Source organism: Dipteris shenzhenensis, chromosome 12 (assembly GCF_047967505.1).
Source record: "Dipteris shenzhenensis isolate YYH24624 ecotype China chromosome 12, Dip_SZ_1.0, whole genome shotgun sequence".
NCBI classification, from domain to species: domain Eukaryota; kingdom Viridiplantae; phylum Streptophyta; class Polypodiopsida; order Gleicheniales; family Dipteridaceae; genus Dipteris; species Dipteris shenzhenensis.
The window spans coordinates 52,058,574-52,073,636 of NC_141607.1; the positions used below are offsets into that span (position 1 = coordinate 52,058,574).

The 15,063-nt window shown below is 41.1% G+C and overlaps 1 pseudogene; it reads right to left on the minus strand.

The window, feature by feature from the left end:
- Nucleotides 1-5,751: 5,751 nt before the first annotated feature.
- On the minus strand, nucleotides 5,752-11,515 carry LOC147896373 (uncharacterized; annotated as a pseudogene).
- Between the last annotated feature and the right edge of the window lie 3,548 nt (nucleotides 11,516-15,063).

A 15,063-nucleotide genomic window follows, 5' to 3' on the forward strand; every position in this document is an offset into this window, starting at 1 on the left:
TCGACGGAACTGTTGGAGGTTGAGATATGGAGCGGATCAGGAGCTGCTGGAGGTCGAGATATGGAGCGGATCAGGAACTGCTGGAGGTCGAGATATGGAGAGGTACAAAAGGCTGCACAAAGGTGGCTATCGATATCTTCTATACTTCTATACTATCTGCAGGAGGTCGATGGAGCGGATCAGGAGCTACTGGAGGTCGAGATATGGGGTAGTACAAAAGGCTGCACAGGAGGTGGCGATCGAAATGGAGAGCAACAGTGCAAGCTGGCGCTATCGAGAGCAACAGAGGATGAGCAAGCTGTCGAGCAAGTTGTCGAGGATGAGCAAGCTGTCGAGGCGCTGGTGGCGATATGGAGAAGCAATAGCGGGATGTCCATATGCTCAGCGGGAGACTCGCGCGATGGAGGCTGGAGGAGACGGGAGGCGTTGTTGAAGACGAATTCATGGCATGATGGCTCCGACAGCTCCAAAGCATTCAACACTCCTAGCTCCCTCCGAGCTCGACACGTGGCTCCAAGGTTCGCTCTCCCAGCTCCCTCCGAGCTCGACACGTGGCTCCAAGGTTCGCTCTTCCAGCTCCCTCCGAGCTCGACACGTGGCTCCAAGGTTCGCTCTCTCCCTCCATAATAGATAGTATAGATAATGCTTTACTAATAAAGTCTAATTGAAAACCTTTCAATCTTTTCAATTATGTATATCCAATTTATATTAAAGAAACTATTACTCTATTGAATGATCACTAGCTTGCAAAATATGTGCCATTCATGACAAAGAATTGTAGATCTTTGAAGCAACTCAATATGGCAATGGGCACTATATCAGTTGTCATCATCAACGTTCATAAGGATGGAGATGCAGCAGATCAATTAATCATTGCAGATGGACCAAGAAATGAGGATTGAGTTGCGGTAAATACAATCTGATTTTGCACTTCATTAAATTTAAATCTTTGGTATGCAATCACTAATATGTTAAAGTTTTAAAAATTGCAGCTCACCTTTGTGAATGAGCGCAAGGGTGTATTTGCATGTCTTGTAGAAGAGTACAATGAAGAAGGCATTATGATGTACACACTTTAAGAATGTATCTTACATGACAGTAAGATACATGACAGTAAGAAATACTTTATGTGTTTTTTACTTTACAATCTTAGCCAATATCCCAGATGGCCCAAAAAAGAGTAGCTGAGACAAGTGTTCGTTACCCAAGTTGAAAATCTTGGATACGGGCGCATGGTAACTTCTATTACTTCTCAAATGAAAGTTGTTATTTCTTTCTTTGCAATGACAATGAAATTGTTGTGCAGGTTTGCGGTGTTCTACAATTCACCAATCTAAACTGTCAACTTGTGGAGTATTCGTGTGCTGTTTGTGCTAGTACGCAAGTAAGTAGAGACCATCAGCAACCATTTTGCTACACTTGCAACCGCCCTCAACAAATTATTCAAACACCTTGCCTGACTGGAAAGATTGTTCAATGATTTGGTGAAGACATTGCCATCCATTTGCGTGGATCCCATGTGGATATTCTTTTTCCTTTAGAGGCCCCTTTCTTGGAACTTCATAGTGAAAGTGTTTTACGTGTACGCTCAATGCTTCATTGCATTAAGTGTAGAGGCACCTTCACTGTGAATAGTTCCGGACATGTAATTGGTTTTGAAGGAAGCTCTTGAATGTATTGAAGATTTTGTCATATATAAACGCTCTTGAAACAAACATTTTCCAAATCCTCATTTTTGGTTGCATTTCTAAAGAATTTCTTTCTAACTTTTCTTATTTGTTCGAAAAGATGGACGTATCGTTTGAAAAGCAACTCCTAGAGAATCTTAATGCATTTGACCTTGCATCAAACATAGTTTTTTTGGAGAAGCACCCTTGCAACACTAACATTTTGAAGTGTTTAATTGGGCTTATGCCTTTGCAAACATATTCTTCCTTGCTTGAGATAATTAACACATCTGTTAAAGCTAAAGGAAACTATGAGAACTCCCCTTGGCGAACTCTTTCCAATGTTGACATTCAAACATGCAATTTGATTACTTCTCTTAATTAGGAGATTGAGAAGATGCTAGCGAACATTTCTACCTCAAGATCTTTGTTATATAGTTGTTTAACAGATTTTGCTGAACAATTGTAGTGTTCATTCAAAGTAATTTGTAGAACAAGTACAATTGCCTATCAAGGCTTCCAAGCATGCTTCAAATATAATAAACCAATCCATACAATTCTACTTGATGAAACTACAACCCCAATGCAAATTTTGCCTTTATTAAAGATTCAACGCAAACGAGCATACATGCCTTGGACAAAATTGCATGAAGGCCAGCTTCTATCAATTATGAATGATAACTCTCAATTAAGTGCTAGAGATGTTGGCAACATGTTCATCAAAACACAAAGAAGATCCTTACACTATTCAATCAGTTGCATGAAAGATATATAGATTGAAAGATGCGAAAATAGCAAAAGCAGATAACTTTGCTGTTGAAAGTGAGATGCAAAATATACAAGCTAATACCAGCCAAAACAATGTCCTCTCAATACAATCAATAATGTTTGATTCAGACAAGGAACAAGAAAAGAGAAAGAAAAGGAAAAATAGATCCTCTGCTATATGCAAATACATGAAAGCTATACTAGACACCCCTCAACATTCTTGCAAATGTTGTCAAATGTTAACAGTCATGTCCAAGCTACATGTATAAGTCCTTCTATAGCTCCTTTGTTAATACAAAATAATATTATTAGTAGTAAAGTTCCTTCCACAAAAAAGTGCTTGTGCTCCATTTGTTTCAAATATATATTGTACCATCATTTTCTCATATTAACATGCCACTTTCTAAGAAAACAAAATACACAAGTCTTCTTAATGATATTGAAGCACATCTAATTTCAATAAGAAATCCCTTCGCACAAATTCGTGAGTTGACTTTTGATGGGCAATATGGCCTTAAGGGAAGCATTACCAATGTATTTGCAGATGTTGATCGTGCTCAACAAGTACTACCAAGATTCTTAACAGATGGTGCAACAACCTTGGTTGGAATTAAGAGAAAGCTAGAATAAACACATTATTACATGAGTGGCTTAGTAAGACCTACTTTGACAATGCGTGCATTGAAAGAGCTACTACCAAATTCTCTATACAAAGAACAAAATATCACATTGAACCACAAATGGGCTAAACACATAGAGTTATTGCAAGAAAGAAACCTTGAAGACGACTTTTCAAGAGCCTCTGCTATGGAAGATGACAATGACAACGTCGAAACTGACACACTAGTACATGGGATTTACAATGGCCAACAAGTCGTTGACTTTGAAGAAAAAATAATAAATATTGCACTTCCTGAAGGAGTTTCTCCTTTAAGCATCTTCAAAGACAAGCATTGTGAAGAGTTGGCTTTCGCTAAACTGTTCTATGGCAGCCAACGATCATACAATATACCAAACCGAATTTCTTACCAAGACATTGCACAATGGGAATTAACAAACATTGATCGAAGGTTTGTGTTGTCAATAGAAAACTTATTCTTCAAAACAATGAAAATAGTGGTGCATCAAGTTTTGTCTTCTACTTGGGTCCACATGCGTAAAGCACAATTACAAGGGTGTACGTTAAAAGCACTAGAAAACACGGATGTTGAATGAGTTCTACAATCGAATATAGGTTACCGTGATTTCACATCAATGAGAACATCATCAGATTACAAGATGAAAACCTTTTTGCCATCATTAGACAACTAGGTCCACCGACTTTTTTTGTTACTTTTTCATTAGCAGAAAGACTATGGGAACCATTATTGCAATGCTTGCGCACACTCCAAGAAGAGCCAAATGACATCTCTAAGTATAGTCCTTCAATGCAAATACGAAACTTGATTAGAAGAAATCCAATAACTTCAGCTCAATATTATGTGCACATATTTCAAGCAATTAAACGCTTGTTGAAACAAGACCCCTCAATCATAGGAAAAGTGATGGACTTCTTCTTTGTAACAGAATTTTGAACAAAATCGTGGTAGCCAACATGACCATGGATTGATCTGGATAAAAGATGCACCTACATATGGCAACTCAACAAACGCAATTATAGAAGAATTCATAGACAGGTACATATGTTGTTACTTATCAAAGCTTGACTTGCCTAATATTGAAATTCAAACACATAAGCATCACAAAACTTGCCACAAGAGAGGTACAAAATGTCATTTTGGTTTTCCTCATCCACCCATGTGTACAACAAAGTTGTTAACACCCCTCAATAAAGAGCAAATAAATAATAATAACAAACAACAAATGAGAAACCTCACAAGTTCTTTAGAAAACCCTGCAACACAAAAACAAGCATTTGATGGTTATCTTGAGCAACTACATTTGAATGAAGAAGAGTACATACTGATCCTACAATCAAGCATTAGCCAACCTATAATTTTTTTAAGACGTGAACCTAAGGATATCTCACAAACAACTTCAACCCCAAGATATCCAAAATTTGGGGTGCAAATACAGGCATTCAATTCATTTTGAATCCACATGGAGCAACATCGTATTGTACTTCATACATGACTAAAGGAGATAAAGAAACAATTGAAGTGGTGCGTACGGCATTTATTGAGTGCATGGAAATGCATCTACCAGCCAACGAGCGTCTTCGCAAGGTTGGTAATGCAATACTAAATACACAACACATTAGCGCTCAACAAGCTATCTACTTATGCTTGTCACTTCCTCTCACCTCCACAACACGTGAATTCTCATACATTAACACGAGCCCTCGTGAAGAGCGTAAGTTCCTATTGAAGCAAAGAATAGACTTAGAGAAATTAGACCCTGAGAGAAATGACATCTTTTTTGGAGATATAATAACAAATTATTCACAACATAAAACCAATATGAATGAAATATGGCTTGCAACATTTGTTAGTGACTATGGAGGGAATAAGAACGCTTCAAAAAAATGAAAACGTAAAAAAATAATACGTTTCAACAACAACAAAAACAAGGATCCTGAAAAGCATTACAGGGAGTTATGTGTTCTATACTTGCCTTTTCCAAAACAAGAGCATGCACCAAGTCCAAAATTTCCAACATGGCATGACATGTACGAAGAAAACAAAGAAGTCATTGGAGAAACATGAAAAATATATAACAAGTTTCTACCTACAAGTGCAACATCTACTAATTCTACAGCATCAACTTCAACATCATCCCAAAGCTATAACCTTAAACGTATACTCAACAGTTTTGATACAAACATACCAACATACATTTTAGGAGATTTCAACATTGACTTCTAACATGGACAAACTCGGCATATTCATGGAACAATACAACATGAAACAAATAATTTCACAACCCACTACAATCCATGGGTCAACTTTGGATCATATTTGGACCAACACATTTAACAAAGAACAAATTTTAGGAACACACTACACATACTGGTTAGACCATTCAATAATCTTCACAACCCTTTCAACAAAAGAGCAGGCCCAAGAATCATATTCATTTTGTCTTTCATGTGACATGTAGGCTTTTTCTTTCATGTAACATGTACAGTTCTTTTTTCTTTTAATACAATTTTGAAATTCCCCAAGAAAAAAACAACTGTTGTCGTAGCGGCCTTCTGCAACAATTCACCCTTGCAAAGATTTCATTATGCAAGCCACAAGAATCCGGCCCACTCCATGGCTTGCTACATGGATTATCTGAAAAGTTATGAGGATGAAGCTTGCAAGGCTTGTAAATGTTAGCCGAAATGCGATTGGGCATGAGCAATGTTGGAAAAGGGAGGAGTCACACGAACTGGGGTGGTTCTTCCAAGCCAATTTGTCACCGTCGATGCGGCTGATCTCACGGTTGGATTTTCTTGAAGGCACCACATGGCAACTAGCACCAATCTGTGAGCTTCCTCCTCTTGGAATGCACCTTCCAAGTGCTTGTCCACCAGATCCAGCAGCTTGCCCTCCTCGCACTTCCTCGCAGCCCAGCGAGGAAAGTGCCAGTCTTATTCGAGTTCTCCCCAGGGAGATGTTGCATCAACTTGGCGCAGCAGCAAAGAGATGTCTAGAGTCTTCCTACCCCCTTTAATCTCCAAGAAGACCATCCCCATGCTATACACATCACACTTCTTGGTTACGGCAGCATTGGATAAGAACAGCTCTGGAGCCATGCTGCCAGGAGTGCCTCTCACTGTAGTCACCACTGGAGAAATGTCCCTTGCCATGAGCCTTGACAAGCCAAAGTCAGCAAGCTTAGCTTCAAAATCCTCATTTAGAAGGATGTTCTGGGGCTTGATGTCAAGGTGCAAAATGAGCTGCGAGCACTGCTCATGGAGGTAAGTGAGACCCCTTGCTATGCCAATCGCTATGTTGAAGCGTGTTGCCCAGCCTAACAATGGCCGAACCTCCTCCTCCTCCTCTCTCTTGCGGAAGAGCCACTCATCCAGAGAGCCTTTGTGCATGTACTCATAGACAAGCAAGCGATGGTTAGATTCCCAGCAGGTTCACAATGTTCACATGACCAGTTTGGGATATGGCAGTGATCTCAGCAATGAATTGCCTGGACAAGCTGCCATCGGCTGCAGTTGCTTGACTGCAATCTCTCTGCCATTAGACAAGTTACCCACATACACAAATCCGAAGGCACCCTTACCCAGTAAGCTTGTGAAGCCCTGCGTTGCTGTGTCGAGCTCTCTGTAGCAAAACCTTGTGATCAAGCACGGCAAAATCTGAAGCAGCTCTAAATCGTTATTGGTCACATATCTACTATAGTACCAGTTTCTGCCTGCCACTCCAGACGAAACGAATCCTGCTGCTGCTAGTAATGACATGACGACTATGACCACTAGCAGCGGCACGCTTAACTGCGATTTGGCTGCAATAGGAAAGCCGAATGTGGCGCCATGTGCAGGATACAGCCCATTGCGTTCAGCGTGGTTGCAACTGCCGGGATACAATTGGAAGAGTGTACCATAACCTTCTACATCCTCTAAGATAGCATAAGCGTCTTCAGCGCCCTTGCAGAACGGCTCGGAAACATCGGTGCTGGTGCTATTGAGGAGAACCGGGAGTTGCCAATAAGGCAGATCCCCGGAGATTTCTGAACGCAAAGAGAATCTGAGGCCGCTCGGCATCATGGACATTGAATATGTGAAGTCTTTGCTCACTAGCTCCATCCGTACATGTAAGGCCTGATTCTTCACCAGAGTATCACTCCGGTGCTCAAAGCTTTGATATACGACCGCACCGGCAGAGTCAGCTCGCCGGATTCTAGCATCTCCATGGAGCTCGCATGGCTAACATTCCACACAATTGTGTCGTCAGAATCCAAAAGCTCCAGCGCCCTATCCTGGCTTACACTCAATTTCGCCCTTACGGATTTGAGAGGGCGCCCCGGATGGGCGTTCCACACAAGCACAGATGATACGCCCTCCGCAATGTAACTGATCTCCAGACCGCCGCGGTCATCAATGCCCCGAATTGTACCAAAAGTATAGCCTAAACTATGGAGCTCGCCTGCAATTACACTACCGCAAATCGACAAATACATGTCTGACGCAGTCGATGGCACCGCCAAGATGCCAAGAGAATACCCTACATTAGCAGACGAGAAGCCCTCAGGTTGCAGCATTGGGAAGAAAAATCCACCACCAGCAGCAGAGAGCCCTGCTTTGGACAGATCTAAACTGGAATTGTAGCTTAGACCGAAGAAAAATCCGACGGGAAGCTCTGTTCGACTTGCAGAAGAGGTAGACATGAGAGACGGAGGAAAAAAGAGGACGAGGAGGAAGCGTCCAAGGTCCATAGCTTTTATATATATATGTGTGTGTATTCTCACAAAAAAGTGTGTATGTATGTATGATGGGTATTGAAATTGCATTCCATCACACGTCTCCTACATATCCCACATAAACGTTTACATATGTGTGTGTAGTATGTACACAGGCGTGCGAGCGCGCACACACATACATGTATACGTATGTGTGTGTGTGTGTTAGAGAGAGAGAGGCACACACACACTTTTTTTAAAGTGAAAAACACACACGCACACACATACATACAAATATACATAAACGTTTACATATGTGTGTATATTTTTGTATGTATGTGTGTCTCACACATACACACACATGTATATGTATGTGTGTGTGTGTGCCTCACACACACACACTTTTTTTAAAGTGAAAAACACACAGGCACACATACATACAAATATACATAAACGTTTACATATGTGTGTATATTTGTATGTATGTATGCGTATGTGTGTCTCACACACACATACATGCACATTTGTATATTTGTATATGTGTATGTGTGTGTGTATGTGTGTGTGTAATTCAATGTGTGAGACATTATTTCAACTCATGGTCTGAAATTGCAACTTTGAACAAGATTTTTATTTACACCTGAATCTAATCATAAATACAAGTTGAAAGTTTTGCATTGGTAGTATTCCTTCTCTCATCAATTTGAGATGGCTTTATAACAAATTAAACAACTTGTATGCTCAATTGATCATAAATACAAGTTGAAAGTTTTGCATTAGTAGTATTCCTTCTCTCATCAATTTGAGATGGCTTTATAAAAAATTAAACAACTTGTATGCTCAATTGAACCTACCCTTTCCCAAAAGATGGTTATATGTCTATGCTTGCAAAAAACTAGAAACCACACGTTATGCATTCAATTTGTGGTACACACTTTGGCAAGACCCTATTAGTACCTCAGAGACTTGGGTCTCCTACCTGAATTCAGCATGTTCTACATAGACTAGCAAGACTCTAATAGTTGGAAAGAGACCTCAAAGGCTTGGGCTTCCTATCGTTCTCTTCACGTAAAAGTATGGTTAAAATTCAATGGTGCATGTCCTCAAAAATTCATCGATTCTCACAACTAAAGTAGGGCTAAAAAGGAACTTGTACTACATAACTTTACTCTGATAGTTGGAAAGAGACCTCAAAGACTTGGATTTCCTACCCTTATTTTGTCCTCCCTTGAAAAGTATGATTAAAATTCAATGCAAGTAAAGAAAAAATCATGATCCTCACCACTAAAGTAGGGATAGAATTCAACTTGTACTACATAGATTGGCAAGACTCTAATAGTTGAAAAAAGACCTCAAAGACTTGGATTTGCTATCCTTCTCTCATCCTCACGTGAGAAGTATGGTTAAAGTGTAATGGATGTCCTAAAAATTTCATTGATCCTCACAATTAGAATGTTTTAAAGCTTGTCTCCTTTTGAGGGCTTGAAAGAATGTATTTTGATTAGTTAACATGGGTTTTTTGCAACAATTTTACATTGCCAAGAAGGTTTTCTACAACAATTTTACATTGCCAAGAAGGTTTGGTCTCCTACACACAACTCATGGAGAAGGTTGTCACCACCCTTGAGGTTCCGATGATGTGACAACATATGTCTGTGGGAGATGCATGAAGAAGAGCTCATAACACATGTTAGTCAAGCTCTTAAAGTTGAGCTCGAGCTTAGTCTTAGTCCATTATAGACATGTATGGGAAACAACCTCATTAGAGATGTAACCATTGATTCACTAATATCAAGCTTGGTGAACATGCTCTTGCACATTCTACTCTTGGGTTTTGGCTATTAAGTGATTATGATGTTCATTAAGCTAATCTATGTGTCAATTGCTTAGTTAATTAAGTCTTAATATTGGTTAGCCCACATACTTCGAGCAAGGCTCCATCTAGGTGTGTAATGGTTTTTGAACACCATTGTCTGGATCATTGCAATTAGGTTTTCTTAGTGAGCTCCAATTTCAAGTTTTGGTAGATTTTTACATTTGTTTTCATGCTTTTGGTTGATTATTCATATTGTATCTTGTCTATACTATTCATTGTCTTGATTAGCATTTTGATTTAGGCTACATAGGTCAATGGTACTATTAATTTCATAAGTTTTTTCCTTAATTAGATGCTTACCTTATATTAAAGAAAATAAAGAATTAGGAAGGGGAGAGCACTTAAGTGGTGAATTCCTAATTGATTAACAGATGTTGATAAAAACGAGGGAAGGTGAAATTTTAATTTCACTAAAGTCTTATTCTGGCATGCAAACACAAACATCCAGTTCATCCTAAAGCCCCACAGGGCAACATCGTATTGAACATCGTACCTCATAAAAATTGATAAGGAAACAACTAACACTGTTCGAGAGGCACTAAAAGCAAGTACACAAAACAACGAATTGCAAGTGAGAGAATCCAGGAATGCTATATTGAACACACAACACATTAGTGCGCAATAGGCAGTATACCTTTGCTTGTCTGCTACCCCTGACAAGCACAACAAGGCAATTTCGTTACATTAACACTAGCTGGTCGAGGAGCGCACGATGTTGTTGAAGAGGCACTCGCAAATGAAACAAGTGAACCCCAACAGCACTGAGGCATTCTTCGATGACATCGTTACAAAATATATAAGATGATGCCTTGCAGTCACCTTTGCAAGCGAACACGACACCCCAGCTACATAGAAAACCTCAAGGAGGCACGGCCGCATTATACACTTCAACAACTACAACAAGAAGAAGGACCCAGAGAATCACTATAGGGAGTTGTGCTTGCTCTACCTTCCATTTTAGCTTCACGAACACCAACTCTCCAATGAGCATCCAACTTGGCACGACATGTTCCATTCCAATACAGATGTGATTAAAACAAACCAAGAAAAGTTTGTAAAGCCCTTTAGTGGGATGGCAACATCGTCAGGTAGCACAAGTAGACCAACATTCTCGTCCACCATCAGCACAACAAACAACAAAGAAGATATGTTTGACCTTGGCACCGATATGAATCTTTAGAAATCGACAACCATGAAGAGGCCAACTCAACACCATGGTCCAACATTCATGTAGACAACATGTAGCATGCCACTCTACGAGCCATGAATAACCAAGAATGAGCAATCCTTGATGACATCATGATAAAGAAAATGTTGCGGCCAGATAGTAGATTTCACCTTTTCCTATCCAAGGATGCCGGAACGGGCAAAACATTCACACTATTGATTCTCGTGCAAGACCTTGCCCGGTTCTACTCTAAAAAACAAACATCTAACGTTCAGTTGCTGCCAAGGGTTTTGCTTCTGGCATACATTGGGAGGGCTGCACATGCTATCCAAGGGATGACCATGCATGCAGCATTGCGCCTTCCTCTATTGGCGTCCTCCCGCATCGCCTTATCTGTAGAGACACTCCAAACACTCTCTAAGCAATACAAAAATGTTGAGATGCTTGTAATTGATGAGATATCCCTGGTCGGAATAAACACATTCGTGGCCACAGACATGCGCATGCGTGAAATCAAACATAACCACAACGCACCATTTGGGGGCGATGTCCTACGAGTGTTCTACTATGTGGAGACCTACACCAAGTAGGTCCAACAAAGGACTCTTGGGTAAATCTAGAAAGATGCACTGTAAGCACGACATTGCTCGGCTCTTTCTGGAGATCGCAAATGCTATACTATGAGCTGCGCAACCCCATGCAACAAACAAATCTAGAGTTCCTATGACTCCTTAATAAGATAAGGATTGGGACATAGACAGAAAATGATCTAGAAATGCTAAACAAGGCTAACCTGTGAGAGCCACCGCAGAAACACAAAGTGCCTCACCTCTTCTACACGAACGCTACGAAGGATAAACACAATGAATATGTGTTTGACATGCGCGACAAAAAGCCATTGATCTTCATGGCAGCAGACACTAGGCACAAGACATGCTCCAAGGGCATAAAAATACCCTCAGATACTAGGGTCATAGCAGGGCTTCATAAGCAGCTTCACTTGAAACCAAGGATGATAGTCGAGATACGCTCAGGGAACCTAGACATTATCGACGGCATTGTCAATGGTGCAGACGGTACATTCAAGGATGGCGACAATGGCCAGTGACACCCAGTCATCTGGATCGAATTTACCGACCCACAAACAAGGGTGAATCCTGTTGCAAAAACAAAAAAGATTATGCTTGCGGACAACCATGATCTTGGACATCGATATTGTGGGTAACATGTGAGTTCCAGATAGGGAAACATGTGAGTCCTAGATAGGGACATCGATACTGCGGGTAACATGTGAGTTCCAGATAGGGAAAAACCACTTCGACACAATGACTCGTACACAGTTCCCAATCCAACCAGTAGTCAGTTGCTCGAACAATCCACTGATCGTAGGGTCTCACCATGGAGGCTTTGGCATTCGACCCAACAGGAATCAAAGCACACAGACTCATCTATACGGCCCTTTCTAGGGTCCACAACCCAGGGCATCTATACCTACTTGCACGACTAGACAAAAAACATATCAAGGTGGACGCAATGGTGTAACAAGAGGTCATTGCCTCCGCATAGAATGCGCTTGGGATTTTGAGTGGGCAGACTTCAAAAAACTAACATCCAGCATTGGCGCATTGCAGTCCCTCAACATAAGATTGACCTGGCATGCTTAGGACATCCTGCGTTGCAAACGGATGCTCGATGCAACTATACTTAACCTACAAGAAACAAGGTGCAACGGAGCACATCCATTGCAACTACCACGATTCTTGGCAGTAGCGGTACATGACAGGCTACAACATACTACAAGGCCACAAAGACTTGAAACGGTTGAAAAAATCATGATGGAAGGTTGCGAGTGCTTGCTAACCATCTTTCGCACCGAAGAGAACCATCAACTGGCCATCTTAAACCTCTACAAGTCCCCAAAACAACAACTACATGCCTCCTTTGCACTCTTCAGAATATGCTTCAACACGTTTTTACAAAAGCATACACATAATAGTAGGAGACTTCAACATACACTACGGAACAAAAAGCGGTACCACGAGCCGACTTCAAGATTTCATGGGCCACCACAACATGAAGCAACTACGTCTCAAAGTTCCAACAACGATCTACGGCTCTACAATCGACCACATCTAGACTAACACAACAGGAAACATGTCGCGCATGTCGACGTCATTCATATTTCATATAGTGGTCAGACCATTCCTTTCTATTGACAAGCCTTGATAGCAAAGAAAAATAACAAAACGGCAAGAACTCGTCAATAAATCCACCTTGTTTTATATCTGTCTCTAGTCGCTGTGCAACTCTTTTCCTTCTACCTATCGCCTTGGCGGGTCTTCTTGCTCAGTTCCCTTTTCTTACTTATGTCCTTCTGTCCTCTCCTTCACACAAGCGATCATGTCTCCTTTAGGTTATTTGCATTGCTGATACCAACTCTATCATCAAGGTGAATGGCTTCGTGTGCAAGAACCCGGCTATGGCGATGGGAGATGACTTCGCATCATTAGTAATCGCCAAGCCCGGCAATACATCAAACCCTCTGGGCTCTACCATGACTCTGGAGAATGTTGCGATTGACTTGCAAAAGGCGGCTCAATCCTCCGCATTTACACCCCCGAGCATGGTCATTGATTTACGTTGAGAAGGGCTCCCTCTACGTGGGCTTCGTCACTACTGAGAATAAGCTCTTTTCGAAGACAGTAAGCCAAGGTGATATTTTCGTCTTTCCCAAGGGCCTAGTGCATTTTCAATTGAATGTGGGAGGCGGTGGGGATTGCAGCGTTGACAAGACAGAACGTCGCACTGCTCTTCTATTACGATCGGACCTAACTATTATTGATTCAGTGATTGCTAATGATGGCACGTTTGTGGCAGCACAACTGTGTATAACATGTCAAGTAGTATTTTTCGTATGGAATTATGCACCTAATTCTTCTCAGCAGATCAGAGCGAGACTCGGAGACATTCTTTATGATCGGTTTGTTGGGTCTGTAGCCATTTTTGCTGGTGACTAGAATATGTCTATCTCTCAAGCAGATAGATCACATGAAGCTGTTGATCGAACTAGAATAGAGTTCATGGCATGGGCTCGGTTTGTGATTGGATGCGGCCTTTGTGGATTGGTGTCACCTTAGGCGATTGAATACCTAGCATAATCGTCCGGAGTGCAGGGTGACCAGATCGCTTTTATTTGTCCCAAAACAAGCATGGTCGATTGATCAAAGCATTGAAGGTAAGGTGCTTGTCTCAATATATGCTTAAGATGATCTCCCAATCGTGATGAAGTTTCAAAAGAAAATCGGGGGCCTATCCCGTTCAAAATGAATATTAGTTACATGGATGCAAAGGGTTTTGACTGCCTCATCGTTGTGTGGAAGCGCTATATGTAAGGACTGGAAGGAGAGTGCATTACATACAATGGAAGAAGGAGAGCACAGCAAAAGGAAGCATGATGATGATCTGCTGACACTTATTTGGAGTTCATTGTTGGAGACATTACAAGTGTCTCAAAGAGATCCATCTTTCTGAATCTACTTGTAGTGGTGGAGCAAGCACTAGTACGTTAGGCGTATTATCAGTATTGCATGCTAATGAGGGCCTTCTAGGGTACCCATGGCAAGGTTGAGCATCTAAAGTTTGTGATCAGCAATAACTAATCAATGGCATGCCAGGAACAATACCTTCTTCACATTGGATGAGCACATTGGTGAGACTATCTTAGAGCTAATAAAGAGCTATTTTAATGCACATAATTGTTATCAAACTTTCTTAGCTTGCTAGTGGAGTTGACGAAGTGACGACGTGCATACACAAATAATGTTTGGGATAGCATTCCATTAGTTTTCTGATTCTAATCAACCCTTAAGAGCTTTGGGCAGTCACAGAGGAAAAAATAAGTGGGTTTAAGAGCTTTGCTCTTTAAGGCACAAGCTAGTTGAGTAGTTTATGGTTTTGCTAAGAGATTCATCTAGTCTCGCTTGTCATGAGCAAGTCTGAAGCACTTTCCATTGTCTTCTTTGTCTTGCCTCCTACCCTTATTTGAAACAAGCTATATTGAGTCATCGTTAGCTCCAGGCAAGTCATGTGGACTCCAATGAAGCTCAGATAGATGGTTGTGTGATAATACAAGTGCCATAGTGCTTGAGGTGTGAATCTTGATCGACTTGTAGGTCTCGCGAAGATAGAGAGGCCTTGGACAATTGCATATAGCGGGCAAGTTGCAACACAGTCTCTCTCGTTTTGCA